General features: G+C 44.2%; 1 protein-coding gene across 1 annotated transcript in view; it reads left to right on the top strand.

Annotated features, from left to right (window-relative positions):
- Positions 1-245: 245 nt before the first annotated feature.
- Positions 246-16,312, top strand: part of LOC115502656 (zinc finger protein 708-like) — a 75,603-nt gene continuing 59,536 nt past the window's right edge. Inside the window, exons 1-2 of the mRNA XM_030298247.1 lie at positions 246-676; positions 11,279-11,371. The gene's annotated coding sequence lies outside the window, so the exon portion shown is untranslated. The remainder of the gene's footprint in view (positions 677-11,278; positions 11,372-16,312) is intronic.

Below are 16,312 nucleotides of genomic sequence, written 5' to 3'. Positions count from 1 at the left end.
ACAGGACAGCTTACTGAAACAAAGTACACTCTCAAGATGTGAGAGTAAGAGATCTCCGGGGGGGGGGGGGGGGGGGGGAGAGAGCTGGGGGCCCTGGGCTTTGGGTTTCCAAGGGTGATTGACAGTTGTTAACTAGGGGGTGGGCTATTTATTACTTGGGGTGGGAATTTCTTGCAAGCAGGGTTTCCGCGCCTTTTCTTCCTTATTTGGTCAGGCGTTTCCTGTCATGGCACCCGCCATCTTGGGCCTGTCTGGTTCGAGCTGGCTTCTCGTGGAGAGCGGCCCGCGTGGGCATCCGCCTCCCCTGCCAGGGGGCCACGCTCCCCTCCCCTCCCCTCCCCTGCAGGGAGCCCGTCGGAACAGACTCAGGGCCTACTGTGGCACCCAGAGGAGGAGAAAGGCAGGGGGTGCTCTCCCAGTAGGAGCTCAGGGAGTTTCTGAAACAGCTCAGGACACAAAGGACCAGGAAGTGGGGCCTCTTCTGCATTTCGGCGTCCTGCCTGCAGGCGAGCGGTTTGCTGCCGCCGCCGAGACGCCCTTCCGGTGCCTCTGAAGGCATTTTCTCCCGGCGCAGCTGCGACTTCTCCGCCAGTGCCTTCGGAGAAAGAGATCTGGAGGACGAGGAGAGGAAAAAAAAACCCCAAAAAACAAACAAGAAGGAATGGCTGGGTCCCAGGTAAGCCGTGCGGCCCACGTCAGAAGCCGTGTCATCTCTTTGTCCCGAAATTCCGTGCAAGGAGAAGTCGCCAAGGTCGGGGGCGCCTGGGTGGCCCAGTCGGTGGAGCTTTCAGGATTCTGGATTCCGGCTCAGGCCCCGGCCCCGGGGGGGTCGTGGGTTGGAGCCCCCTCCCCCCGCGTCCGGCCGCGGCTGAGCGTGGAGCCTGCTTGAGACTCTCTCGCTCTCCCCCTCCGCCCCTTCCTCGCGCGCGCGCACGCGTGGACGCGCTCGCTCGCTCTCAATTAAAAAAAAATTTTTTTTTTTTTTTTTGCAAATGTTGATTACGCTAGTTCTCCCGTTCCTGCCTTGTGAGCGTTTTCACCTATTTTTAGGAAGCTTTTTTAAAAGGATACTGACATTTTGCGCTTTAGAAAACCCTCCTCGGTTCCAGCGCCCTCTTTCCCTTCCCTCCAGCCCGGCTTCCAGCAGGACGTGAACAATTGTCACTCGGAACTCCTGTCTTGCGTGTATCGAAAATGTCCCCTCTGACCGATCCACAGGGAATCCCAAAGTTTTCTGTTGCGGAGGGGGCCGAGTCCTGGGAGATCGGGCAAGGGGAACATTTCACCGTTAGGTCCCATTTGGATGCTTTAACGGCTCTGGGTAGACCCGGATTAAGAAAATGCGGTTAAATAAGCCGAATGGATAAGTGTCCCGGAATAACTCGGAAAGTTCTGGAAAAGAGATAGTCTTCTCTGTTTAGAATGTGAAAGAAAGATGCTCTATTTAAAATACACGATTACGTTACAGGCCGTGGGAGCTCCGTGTGGCTTGTAATTTGTATAAATCCCACTGTTTTCTAGTAATTAGATTCATATTCTGATTTACTTTTTGGGGGAACGAGAACACAGCGGTGATCATGTGTCCTTCCGTGTGCCTTAGGCACTGGTACCGGTTTGCTTCATTACGGCTGATGTTAATTAACTTCTTTTCCTTGGCTTATTGCTCTCTGACCGGGTCCTCCTCTACAGCATCGATATTTTCCATTATATCGTTCGTAAGGAGGTTCGGTGGAGTTACTGAAAGGTGCAGAAGCCCTTACGTTTAAACTGCAAACTCTTTTCTTGTTCTTGTAGTTTCTGTTGGAAAATGAAGACTCTCACTTTTGTGTACTCTGGAGACACTTGTGGCACCGTGTTTCTAAATAATTCAGGCCATTGTCCTGCAAGTTTCCGTTTTATTACATTTTACTCTGCACTCTTGTCTCAGACACGCTCTCCTTGTATTTTCAGAAAAAGAAAAGAATCACATAAATTGACATATGTTTTAGCGCCATAAACTTCTAAAACCTAACATAGCATAAATGATTATTGAAAAATTTTTTAATGAAATTCTAGACTCAGAAGCATTAGCTGTTTTTTTTTTCCAAATTTTTATTCAAATTCTAGGAAGTTTTTATACATATACATGTGTGTGTGTATATATATGTATATATGTGATATAGCTGTTTTCTTTATAGCGTTCTGTGTGTTTTCATAGTGTGATTAAAAGACATCATCCACACATGGGTTTATAAGTTTTACGCCATTGGAAATGTTTCTTAATTTAAGTTACCAGGACAGTTTTGTACTGTCACTTTTAATGTGTATATAATTACTTTTTACATGTATGGATCCTGTCTCGTTTCCATCACTCTTTTCAGATTTGACACCTTCGTGAACATTGCTTTGGAGTCCTCTCTGTATATTGACCTGTGTGTCATTTTAGATCAACTCTAGGGCAGATAACCTGGATTAAAGCCTAATCCCTTCCATGTACTGGATGGTTGACAAAATATTCTCATAAAAAAGGAAGAATAATATGTTCTTTTAGATTATTAATACTTATTTGTGCATTAATTTATGAAAAAATCGTTAGAATGTCATCTAGTAACTGATATTGTTGGGCCATTTTTGCTATTCTAGTGGAACCTGCAATTGCGTTTAAATGCCTTCAGTTCCCAGTCCTCCAGTACTGCTTGGAGTTCTACCTCTTTGTTATTAAAAAATGTATCCCTTGGGGCGCCTGGGTGGCTCAGTCGGTTAAGCGTCCGACTTCAGCTCAGGTCACCATCTTGCGGTCCGTGGGTTCGAGCCCCGCGTCAGGCTCTGGGCTGATGGCTCGGAGCCTGGAGCCTGCTTCCGATTCTGTGTCTCCCTCTCTCTCTGCCCCTCCCCCATTCATTCTCTGTCTCTCTCTGTCTCAAAAATAAATAAAGGTTAAAAAAAAAAATTAAAAAAAAAAATGTATCCCTTAGCCCACAGGCTACTGCCTGGAAAGAAATGGAGATCCCACCCCAGAACTCAACAGAATCTGCATTCAGGAAGATGTCCGTGCATTATTGTGAAATTCACATTCACATTAGAATTTGCTAAGTACATCTGTAACCCACTAAAACTTTCCATCTAAGAGACACAACGTATACTCTATGATAGAAATACGGTACTCAAAAATGTGTATGTCTGTGTTGATGCCTTCATTTCACAATTTATCTTGGGTAAACACAGTATATATAGTGGTTTTGTGGACCAGACGCCATCCTCTTAACTCAGAGTTCGAGAATACATCAGAGCATATTACTGGCTTAATTATCTTATGGATAAAGCAGGGAACACACGTAAGTCAGAACTAGTTGTCCTTAATATAATCAAAGTAACATGAGTTCACACCAGGTAAGAGTCAGAGTGACTTTTAACAAAGTTAAAGGCGAACTTTACCTTTACACCAGGTAAAGTTGTGACACAAAGGGAATTTTATTTGCAGCACATAAGGAGATCCTTGGGAATAACTTCTGAAGCCTTGATTTCCCAAGCAAGGCTGAGTGGGTTCCTTTTATTTAGAGTTAGGATGGATGTTCAGAAAGGGGAGCCTTGTCACATTAGGTAGAGGCGGACATAAGGCCATGCACATTCCATACGGAAACAGGTCTGTGCTTTGTATGTTACATCGATGGGGCTTGTGCTCCTTGGGTGGAGATTTAGTATTCTAATGAGGTGAAGATAATTGTCAGTCACCCTAAAGTCCGTCTGCAGGTGTGATTTGGAGGTTAAGCTTACGCTGGTGTCGGTGGCCGGGGCACTGGAGCTCTTTGTCAAGGCACTCATTGCTTGAGGTTCGGAAGTTTCCATTTCCATGATGCGAGGCTATGCCCATCAGGTCTCTTGCCCAAATTGAAAGATAGGCAGGAAAGAAGAGCTGAATGAAAATGTGGGATAAGGTTTCGTTGGGGACATGCAGGTGGGCAGTAGGGTCTAGCTGGTGACAAATCCCTCCTTTAGTTTCATTCTGCCCTTCGTTCTCGAGGGGCACCAGCAGAAGGTCCATCCTGGAGCTACTTCCTGCTGGGCGTGTCATAAGGATTGACTGAGGAGCAGAATTTCCCCTCAGCTAGATTTAAAAAAAAAAATTTTTTTTTCATGTTTATTCAGTTTTGAGAGATGGAGAGAGACAGCATGAGTGGAGGAGGGGCAGACAGAGGGGGAGAACAGATTCCAAAGCAGGCTCCAGGCTCTGAGCTGTCAGCACAGAGCTGACGCAGGGCGTGAACCCACAGACCGCGAGATCATGACCCAAGTTGGACGCGTAACCGACTGAGCCACCCAGGCGCCCTCCCTCAGCTAGTTTTAGATCTGCCTGTGGGTCCCCAAGCTCATGTAACCTCGTGTTACTACCGTATGTAACTTTATGGTCTCTGAGCTTGGACACAAATTGTACCAAATTCGATGCAAGTGTGCAAGGTCCAAACAGCAAGAAGAGCGGTATTTTTTGTTAGTTTCCTTTTGCTATGTGATCTGACTGCTGTTTACTAGGGAAGTTATCCCCCAGGGATGGCCCACTGTGTTGATAGCTTTTGGCATCTCTAGGATAATAGTGGCAAGAACTCACATTAAGAGAGTGTTCTTTGTGACATCAGACCAGAGGAAGAGGGGGCTAGAACATTATTGTGCTATGTATTAACAATAAGCTGTGGTATTTATTACCCCTCATGGAGAGAGTGATTTAATCTGTTAAACGGGCCTGGCAGCAACCAGTAAGGTTGAAGAAATCAGAACGGAACTAGTATCATATAGATAGTGATTATGTTTTTCTTTTCTTTCTCTCTCTCTCTCTCTTGTTTTTAATGTTTATTTATTTTTGAGAAAGACAGAGTGCAAGTGGGGAGGGGCAGAGAGAGAGGGAGACACAGAATCTGAAGCAGGCTCCAGGCTCTGAGCTGTCAGCACAGAGCCCGACGCGGGGCTCGAACTCACGGGCCGCGAGATCATGACCTGAGCTGAAGTCGGTCGCCCAACTGACTGAGGCACCCAGGTGCGCCTCTCTCTCTTCCTTTTAATGTTTATTTATTTTTGTGAAACAGAGTGTGAGCAGGGGAGGGGCAGAGAGAGGGGGAGACAGAACCTGAAGCAGGCTCCAGGCTCTGAGCTGTCAGCACAGAGCCTCACGCGGGGCTCGAACCCACAAACCGCAAGATCATGACCTGAGCCGAAGTTGGACGCTCAACCGGCTGAGCCACCCGGGCACCCCTTTTGTTGTTGTTTTTAAACAAAATTTTAAGTGTATTTCTTTATTTTGAGAGAGACAGAGCACAAGTTGGGGAGGAACAGAGAGAGAGGGAGAGAATCCCAAGCAGGCTTCACACTGTAAGCACAGATCCCGATGCAGGGCTTGAACCCATGAACTGCGAGACCATAACATGAGCTGAAACCAAGAGTCAGATGCTCAACAGACTGAGCCACCCAGGCACCTTGAGATTATTATGTTTTAAATTTGAGGACCTTTATCCATTGAGGTTCTCCTTATTTTGAGAGTGTCTCCAGAACAGAAGTTTCAGGTCAGTGAGTTGCTCACAGGAATATTGTCATCTGGTGCTCTGGCCCCTGGGCCTCTGTGTAGATACTTTTTTTACTCTAATCTGGTGGATTCGAGAAGGTAGGATGCCTTCTAATTTGAAGGAAGAGCATGTGGTTAGTAGTACTGGGTGGGGTGCTGGCCAAGAGTATAGTCAGGGTAAAAATGGGGTGACCCACTTTTCCAATTTTTTTTTTAAAGTTTATTTTTGAGACAGGGAGAGGGAGAGGGTGAACAGGGAAGGGACAGAGAGGAGGAGGGAGAGAATCCCAGTCAGGCTCCTCACTGTCAGTGCAGAGCCTGATGCCGAGCTCGGAGCTCGAACTCACGAAGTACGAGATCATGATCCAAGCCAAAATCAAGAGCCTGACGCTTAACTGACTGAGCCACCCAGGCATCCCTGTTTTTCCATATTTTGAGGTACATCAGTCTCCAGTTTCATTTGAGTGAAGCTTAGTTTCAGTGGGTAGTGGGGGGAAACCTCTCCACCTGCTGGGGATTAATTATTTGCTAAATGGCCTGACTTCTGGCTCTGGAGGGGGGAGGCAGGTGGAGCGTTTTGGAAAGTTCTCTCCCATACGTCATTTCAAATGGGCTGAGCTTTTAGTTTCTTTATTTTATTATTTTTAAGTTTAAAAATTTTTTTAAATGCTTATTTTTGAGAGAGAGATAGAGAGAGCACGAGCTGGGGGGGGGGGCGGGAGACAGGATCTGAAAAGGGCTGTGCACTGACCCCAGAGAAAATGGGCAGAGCTCTTTCAGTTTGCCTGTTGGGGCTGCTCTGATTCTGGTGAGAGCTATTGGAACTAACTTTAACCTGTTTTCCTGTGTTTCCTGATACGACTTTGCCAGAGTCTTTTTAGGGTTCTGTTAGCCCATTCTGTCTTCCCAGAAGACTGAGAGGTCTCCAGGCAGAGTGTAACCTCCACTTGATATTTAAGGGCTTGGCTACCTTAGAAATGATTTTTGATATAAATCAAAAAGGTCGTTCTGGATTGACCTTGGCAACCCAAATCAGGGAATTTTCCCCCTTATTAACGCCCTTTCTGGGGCTCTTGGGTGGCTCAGTTGGTTAAGCGTCGGACTCTTGATTTTGGCTCAGGTCATGATATCGTGGTTCGTGAGTTCAAACCCCACGTCTGGCTCTGTGCTGACAGCTCAGAGCCTGGAGCCCGCTTTGGATTCTGTCTCCCTCTCTTTCTGCCCCTCCCCTGCTCGTGCTCTGTCTCTCTCTCTCTCTCTCTCTCTGTCTCTCTCTCTCAAAAATAAACAAACATTAAAAAAACTTAAATTATTAAGGTCCTTTCTTGCCTCACAGAGAAAGGCCTCAATCCATCCAGTGAATGTATCCACAAACACCCAAAGGTATCTGAACCCTCTGGGAGCAATTTGCCTTACACTAAGGTCCCTTCACCAACCCTCCCCAGACATTGCCCTTGGATTTGAGTTTCTCTAACTAAAGGGTGTACCAAAGGTCTGGTTTATCATTGTTTGCCTACAGTAGGCACATTGATTTGTTATTTTCTCGGTGACTTCCTTCATCGTTGGGGTGCTCATAATCTTTAGTAACCATAGGTATAAGTCTTCCTTACCATGGTGGGTTGAGGCAGGTGCACTCTTCAGGAAGTCTACGGCAGTCTTAGGTACCCGGATTCTCCAGTGGTTATTCATCATCCATCCTCTGGCTGGTGGGAACCATCGATAACCCAGCTTTACAGCCTCTTTTATCTCATTGTGGAAGCAGGAGAGAGGGAGTTACTGGAAAATGCAGAATCTCCCCAGACTTTGGTGTCCTTTTGGTGCTGCATCTGCAAAATTATTTTCCTCTGTTCCCTCTGAATTTCCTTTTTGAGGACTCGACGATGAACCACCGCCACTCGTTTAGGTGTGTGTATGGCTTCTGGCGGTCTGAGAATTTCCTTGCCATATTTAATTTCTGCATGCTTGGTAGTTAGCAGTCTTCCCTCAACAAAAATGTAATCCTACTTGTCATTACCTTTCTTACCAAAAACACATATTACTTTCCTTCCATATAGACTTGCTTTCCTTACCATTTTTAGCAGTCTCAATTACACATATCAGAATTACAAGTTGGTTTTTTTTTTAACGTTTATTTATTTTTGAGACAGAGAGAACATGAACGGGGGAGGGTCAGAGAGAGAGGGAGACACAGAATCTGAAGCAGGCTCCAGGACCTGAGCTGTTAGCACAGAGCCCGACGCGGGGCTCGAACTCACAGACTGAGATCATGACCTGAGCCGAAGTCGGACGCCTAACTGACTGAGCCACCCAGGTGCCCCCAGAATTTTAACGTTTAGGGGCACCTGGATGGCTCAGTCGGTTGAGCGTCCGACTTCTGCTCAGGTCATGATCTCACGGTTTGTGAGTTCGAGCCCCACATTGAGCTCTGTACTACCCTCTCTCTGCCCCTCCTCCACTCACACTCAGTTTCTCTCAAAAATAAAGTAAAAACATTAAAAAGAAAAAGAATTTTAACATTTAGAAACCTGAATTTTTAGTAAAAAATAAGTACTACGCAATTGTGAACTGTCTGTTGCACCAGAATTCTTTAGATTGGCAAATTTATGAACATATGTCATAATTTCTAGAATAGTTTTTTGATAGAACTATATATATATGTAAATGTTTATTAATTTCTAAGAGAGAGAAAGAGAGAGAGAGAGAGAGAGGCAGAGCATGAACAAGGGACGGGGGCAGAGAGGGAGACACAGAATCTGAAGCAGGCTCCAAGCTCCAAGCTGTCAGCACAGAGCCTGATGCAGGGCTCGAACCCATGATCCATGAGATCATGACCTGAGCCGAAGTCGGATGTTTAACTGATTGAGCTACCCAGGCGCCCCAAGAACCTTTTTTTTTTTTTTAATTTTTTTTTTAACATTTATTTATTTTTGAGACAGAGAGAGAGCATGAACAGGGGAGGGTCAGAGAGAGGGAGACACAGAATCTGAAACAGGCTCCAGGCTCTGAGCTGTCAGCACAGAGCTTGACGCGGGGCTCGAACTCATGGACCGCGAGATCGTGACCTGAGCCGAAGTCGGCCGCTTAACCGACTGAGCCACCCAGGCGCCCCCAAGAACCTTTTAATAAAGCATAAAACATGTGTACTTCCAGACCCAAATTTATCTCTAGTTTCTCTCTAATAAAACAAGAACAGATAAACCTAATGTTTAATAATCAGTGTTTCAGTATTCTGTCTTCTTTGGAAAAGACTTAGATATCCAGTGAGTTCAAACCAATTTATCATTTACTTGAGCAAAACTTCAGAGTGTTAGATTATCAAAGATTTTGTAAGCTATTTAAACATTCACCTATCAGTCTTTTTACTTATTGAACTTATTTACTCGTTAACAATTACCCATGAAAACTATGGGACAGACCGAATTTTAAATTCTTTTTGGTGACAAATTGTAACAGATACGACGTGAACATGACTAGTAAATTCAGGTAGAACAAAGGTTAATTATGTCTTATTTTCAATGTTGATAACTCCAAAAGATCTGCCTATTTTAATGAAACCAACAAGCTTAAACTTTAGCTTACAAAAAATGATCCCAGATATGTGAATGTGAAAAACATTTGGCATATATGTATCATATATATGACATTCTAATATATACACACACATACACACACACACACACACACACACACATATATAAATAAGCGTTTGTCTTTTGAACCGGTTAAATAGAGCTCTTACTTGTTCCAAGTGCCCGCTTCCAGTGACCCAGGGAGTTGCTGTCTCCTTTGTCTGGGGCTAGAAGGAAAGGAGGAAGTGCTCAGGGTGGAGATTTAAGCTGGGAACAAGAAGCCCACCAAACAACCAGGTGGGATGGAGATTTCAGTCTCAGACCTTAGCCCCGTCTCTGCTGGGTCTCTCCCATTTTGCAAGGTTGGACCATCCCAAGCCTGTGAATGGCTGGGTCCTGTGATCTTCCGGGGATGTCTAGACTCAACTTGAATGAGTATTCAATTTTCCCCGAGTATTCTGAGCGTTATGCCGTCTTGCCCAGACTTTGTGGGACAGCTCTCCCCATTTACCTCTTAAAGCTGTGCCACAGACCTGGTATGGCTTATCCCAACAGAAATCCTTCTGAGTAATAGTACTCAGAATGGCCACTGGATTTCAGGGGCTGTCAGAACACCAGGCTGGCAGTCACAGGCGTGAAGAGTGAGCGCCCCCTCTGTCCCCCAAGGAATCTGCCTCCTGCCACAGTAAGTTGAACAGGTTTAGCCAGAGTGACCTTGTGCTGACCGCTGCTTCATCTGTTGGGAACCAGGGAAACAGAGACCAGAACCTGAGAAAGACACATGTGGATTGCCAGATTCGTAAGTGAACTAAAGTGAACTTGCTCCTTGGTGAGTCACAGACAGAAACGACACCAAGCAGAGTTGCCAACGCAAGGGAAAGTTTATTTGTAGCAAATAAGGAGGTCACAGGGAATAGCTTCTAAAGCCAAGACTCCGGAGCAAGAGTGAATGAGTTCCTTTTATTTAGGCTTAGGGTGAATATTTATTTTTCCCTTTTTTTAATATTCACATTTTACTTTATTATTACTATTTTTTAAATTTTTATTTATTTTTGAAAGAGAGACAGAGCATGAGTGGGGGAGGGGCAGAGAGAGAGGGAGACACAGAATCTGAAGCAGACTCCAGGCTCTGATATGTCAGCACAGAGCCTGACGCGGGACTCAAACTGATGAACCGTGAGATCATGACCTGAGCTGAAGTCGGACGCTCAACTGACTGAGCCACCCAGGCGCCCCTATTTTATTATTATTTAAAAAAAAGTATTTATTCTTGGGGTGGCGGGCAGAGAGAGAGGGGGAGAGAGAGAGAATCTCAAGCAGGCTTAGCATTGTCAGTGCAGAGCCTGATGCAGGGCTTGAACTCACCAACCGTGAGATTTATGACCAGAGCTGAAATCAAGAGTCAGATGGTTAAGTGACTGAGTCATCCAGGTGCCCCTAAAATTTAAATTTTAGTTAACATACAGTGCAATATTGCTTCCAGGAGTAGGATTCAGTGATTCATCACTTCCATACAACACCCAGTACTCATCCCACCAAAGTGCCCTCCTTAGTACCCATCACCCATCTAGCCCACCCCCCACCCACCTCCCTCTGTCAACCCTCAGTTTGTTCTCTATTATTAAGAGTCTCTTGTGGCTTATTGTCCTCTCTTCTCTCCCCTCCCCTTCTCATATGTTCATCTGTTTTCTTTCTTAAATTCCACGAGTGAAATCATACGATATTTGGCTTTGTCTGATTTATCTTTCTTAGTGTAATACATTGTAGCTCCATTCATGTCATTACAAATGGCAAGATGTCGTTCTTTTTGATAGCTAAGTAATATTCCTCTGTGTGTGTGTGTGTGTGTGTGTGTGTGTGTGTGTGTGTGTACACACGCATGCACACGCACACACACACACGTCACATCTTTATCCATTCATCACTTGATGGACATTTGGGCTTTTTCCATACTTTGGCTACGGCTGATAGTGCTGCTATAAACATCGGGGTTTGTGTGCCCTTTTGTATCTGTATTTTTGTATCCTTTTAATAAGTACCTAGTGCAATTGCTGGATGGTAGTATAGTTCTATTTTTAGATTTTCTAGATTTCTACAGTGTCCTCTCTTCTCTACTGAGCACAGTCGTGGATGGAAAGTTAGAATCTCCAGCAATACTCATATTCCTTTTTCTAATAAACAGATCTTGTGTCAAAGCCAGACCTGGTCATCTTTTTGGAGCAAGAGAAGGAGCTCAGGGATGTGAAGAGAGAGGAGAAGGTAGCCACACACTCAGGTAGGTGGGCATGAATGAAGCAGATGCCAGAGGAAGGGTTCAAATGTCAAGGAACAAGGTAGACCTTACATTGTGGTTTAGGCAGCTCTCCTTGAATAGAAATAAGTTTGAGAAGGGTAGGTGTATTTCTCTTGCTGTCACAGAGGGACGCTTCCTGTCCAACACTCATCAGGCTCTTACATACTCTGAGGATTCTCCTTTAGCTCTAGTGATGGTCCATCACGTCCACAGCATGGACAAAAGCCTCCTCGTGGATGGTGAGGGCCTCCATGATCTAAGTGCTTTTCCATTGCTTTTGGAGGCCTGCGGAAATCTGTGCATATTTCTGAGGGTCTCTATGTTAAGTCATTTCTAAGTTCTGTTTTGCCTCCCGTCAGAAGTGTATGAGGATGCGGGGGCATATGGGGATTTGGTGCAGAAATCCCAGAAGCAGTGGAGACAGATTTCACCTGTTTTCTGCTTTTTGATTTCCAGTCTTAGGGAGGCTTTAAACATAACTGTACAAAACTGAGACTGAGGAATTTCTCCAGATAACAAAGCACCTCCCTAAAATGAGAAAATCTAATGCTTTATTTCACTTCACAGTTTCCTTATTCTTTCTGGACTGACAGTAGAAATTGCACCTCAGTGTGTTCCAATTTCTCAATTGTTAAATAATTCAATGTTTCTATTTGTATCCTAGAGTTCCTACATAGGGTAATGCCATACAGGAGCTGGAACACTTAGAACTTAGAGCACATAAAGTGTGCCTGGGTGTCTCAGTCCGTGAAGTGTCTGACCCTTGATCTTGGCTCAAGTTGTGATCTTAAGGTTCCTGGGATCGAGCCCTGTGTTGGGCTCTGTGCTGACAGTGTGGAGCCTGCTTGGGATTCTGTCTCTCCCTTTCTGCCTCTCTCTCTCAAAAATAAATAAATAAACTTAAAAAAAAGAAATGAGTTGCATAATTAATAAAAGTCTCATATTAAAAAAAATGTTTTGTTCACACATGTTATTTATCTCAAGAAAAATTAATCCTCAGGTTTTTCTTCTTTCCTGAGAGTGTGTCTGAATTTAATCCCCCAAGTTTATTTCTTTATAGTTTTTTTAAGTTAATTTTGAGAGGGTGTGCACGCACAAGTGGGGGAGGGGCAGAGAGAGAGGGAGAGAGACAATCCCAAGCGCGGTCTACACTGTTAGCACAGAGCCTGACGCGGGGCTCAAACTCCCAAACCGTGAGATCATGACCTGAGCCAAAATCAAGAGCCAGACGCTTCACCGACTGAGCCACCCAGGAGCCCCTCATCTCAGTATATTTTAAGACAGTGTGGGTTCAACTCAGCTATTCATCAGCTGTATGACCTTACATAAATAAATAAAATAAAATTATAAATAAAATAAATAAGTAAATAAATAAATAAAATAAAAAATAAAATTATAAATAAAATAAAATAAATCAAATTATGTATTTGTATAAATATCACCCATTTATACTTTGCCTGTGACTCATCTTGTTTCTTTCTTTCCATGGTTGGTGGTCAGTGAATGTTTTATGTCTAAGTGGGTTGTCATAGTAATGGAATTAATTTCCTCAAATACGGTTTCAGGACTAGAACCCAGTGATTCTTCACTTACATATGACACCCAGTGCTCATCCCAACATGTCCTCCTTAATGCCCAACACCGGTTTAACCTGTCCCCCCACCCACCTCCCCTCCAGCAACCCTTAGTTCTCTAAATTTAAGAGTCTCTTGTGGTTTGTCTCCCTCTCCGTTTTTATCTTACTTTTCCTTCCCTTATGTTCATCCGTTTTGTTTTTTAAATTCCACATATGAGTGAAATCATATGATATTTATCTTTCCCTGACTGACTTATTTTGCTTAGCACAATACACTCTGCTTCTATCCACTAAGTGTCGACTCTTGAGCTCAGTTCAGGTCTTGATCTCAGGGTCCTGAGTTCAAGCCCCGCCTTGGGTGTTGTGCTGGGCCTGAATTTCCTTAAAAAAAAAAAAAAAAGAAATTCTGTAGCGGAAAAGAAAACAACTTGCGCGACCTTATTACAACACTACAGGTTTCCATCATTGTGCAGATATTTGTATTTAGCAGAGACCTTTATATTCTCATGTGATTTTAGTTCCTGTATAGAATGCTTTTTTTTTTTTTTTTTAATTTGTTTTTTCAAGGTTTATTTATTTTTGGGACAGAGAGACAGAGCATGAACGGGGGAGGGGCAGAGAGAGAGGGAGACACAGAATCGGAAACAGGCTCCAGGCTCCGAGCCATCAGCCCAGAGCCCGACGTGGGGCTCGAACTCACGGACCGCGAGACCGTGACCTGGCTGAAGTCGGACGCTTAACCGACTGCGCCACCCAGGCGCCCCTAGAATGCTTTTATTTCAGCTAGAAGGACTCCCTTTAATGTTTCTTGTAGGGCAGAGGTGTTTACTTGGGAAAGCCTCCATTGGTTCCAGGCTCTGAGCTGTCAACACAGAGCCGGATGCGGGGCTTGAACTCATGAACCATGAGATCATGACCTTAGCTGAAGTCGGACGCCCAACCGACTGAGCCACCCAGGCACCCCATTGCTTCATTTTTGAAAAACAGTTTTGCCAGATACAGTATTCTTGGTTGGTATTTTTTGATCTTTCTGCCCTTGAATACGTTATCCCATGCACTTCTTTTTATAAGGTCTGCTGAGAAAGCTGCTACTAATCTGATAGGAGCTCTCTTGTACGAGATGAGCTGTTTTTGTCAAGCTGTTTCAAAATTCTCTTCACCTGTGGTTTTTGCTAGGTTAATAATAATGTGTCACTGTGCTCCTGTCCTGACATTATCCTACTTAGAATTCACTGAGCTCCTTGAATTTGTCTCTTTCTTCCCAGGAAGGTGGGAAGTACAAGGCGTTCTTCAGTAGAGCTCTCTGCTCCCTTTCCCTGCCCTCTCCTTCTGGGGTCCCTTCAGTGTGCATATCGGTCCACTTGTGGGTGTCCCATGAGTCCCTTAGACCCTTCTTCCACGTTTTTCTTTGCTCCTCTTCATAGATAATTTATTAAAAAAATACTTTTTTTTCTTCATAGATCATTTAAAACAAGATGTTTCGAAGATGTCTGCTTCTGCTTGGTCAAGTCTGTGTTGATTCTTTAGTGTGTTTTTTTTAAATGTTTATTTTTGAGAGAGAAAGTGAGAGAACAAGCAGGGGAGGGGAAGAGAGAGAGGGGAACAGAGGATCTGAAGCGGGCTCCATGCTGTCAGAGGAGAGCTCAATGTGGAGCTCGAACTTGTGAACTATGAGATCATTACCTGAGCCAACCCCGGATGCTTAACCGTCTGAGCCACCCAGGCGCCCCGCGTTTATTTATTTTTGAGAGAGAGACAGACAGACAGACAGACAGACAGAGTGTGAGTGGGGGAGGGGCAGAGAGAGAGGAAGACACAGGATCTGAAGCAGGCTCCAGGCTCTGAGCTGTCAGCACAGAGCCCGATGTGGAGCTCGAACTCATGAACTGTGGGATCATGACCTGAGCTGAAGTCGGATGCTTAACCGACTGAGCCACGCGGGCGCCCCTGAACTTAGTATGTTTTAATGAATATAACACTGAATGGTTTTTGATGTGTTAACACTGATGTGTAATAAATGATGGGTTATCCCTATGTTGACCTTAGCCCGCCCCACCTTCATCAAGGCTGCAGGTAACCAGACAGTAACACAAAGTACAGTTGAGCCTTGAACGACGTGGGTTTAAACTGTGGGTACCCTTACAGTCGGATTTTTTTTTACAATACAGTACTGTAAATGTATTTTCTCTTCCTTCTGGTTTTCTTTTCATTTTCTTTTCCTGAGCTTCCTTTATAGTAAGAATACCATATATAACATACATGCTATCTTTGTGTATGTTTTCAGTAAGGTTTCTGGTCAAAAGTAGGCCATTAGAAGTTAAGTGTTGGGGAGTAAAAATTATACATGGTCAGGTGCATAGGGGCTGGGGACCTCAACCCCCTCATGGTTCAAGGGTCACCTGTACTTGTTAATGCAGTGGGGTGGCATCACCAGTAATCCCTCTTTTCCCAAGGGCCTTAAACCTCAAATTACTTGAGATTATTTTCCCCAAGTTTAGTATTGTACCTTTTCTTCCTTTTTGTAAGTACTGGGACATTGTGATGGTTACGATATAGGCGGTATAGATTTTTTTTTTTAATGTTTTTATTTAGTTTTTGAGAGAGAGAGAGAGAGAGCAAGAGCAGGGGAGGAGCAGAGAGAGAGGGAGACACAGAATCCAAAGGAGGCTCCCGGCTCTGAGCTGTAAGCACAGAGCTCAAATGCGGGGCTTGAACTCATGAACTGTGAGATCATGACCTGAGCTGAAGTCAGATGCTTAACTGACTGAACCACTCAGATGCCCCTGGAATGAGTATGTTTTTAAAAAAAATAAAATGCAAATCGTAGGTAAACAGCTCAGTGGAATTTTGCAACCTGAGTAAATCTCTAAAAACCACTGAGATCAAGAAAGAGAATATTGTTTGTCCTGTAAAATTTTTCTTTAGCTCCTCAGTATAATTTCCCCCAAAGCTAGGCTCTCTTTTTACATGTAAGGTGATAGATTGCTGTCCTCATTTTTGTACTTTATATAAATGTAATCAGGCAACAGGCACTCTTTTCTGTTTGTTTTTTTTTCTTTCCATGTGTTGTTTGTGAATTTATCTGTCCTGCATGTTATTGTGTATCATTCATTAGAATGGATGGGTCCAGTTCCATTGTGTGAATATCAAACAATTAATTGCATCATTTTACTCTTTTTTTATTTTTTTATTTTTTATTTTTTTTATTTAAAAAAAAATTTTTTTTTTCAACGTTTATTTATTTTTGGGACAGAGAGAGACAGAGCATGAACAGGGGAGGGGCAGAGAGAGAGGGAGACACAGAATCGGAAACAGGCTCCAGGCTCCGAGCCATCAGCCCAGAGCCC

This window comes from Lynx canadensis, chromosome E2 (genome assembly GCF_007474595.2).
Source record: "Lynx canadensis isolate LIC74 chromosome E2, mLynCan4.pri.v2, whole genome shotgun sequence".
Classification (NCBI taxonomy): domain Eukaryota; kingdom Metazoa; phylum Chordata; class Mammalia; order Carnivora; family Felidae; genus Lynx; species Lynx canadensis.
The sequence above is the reverse complement of the archived record's forward strand: the minus strand, read 5'-3'. Positions and strand labels throughout refer to the sequence as shown.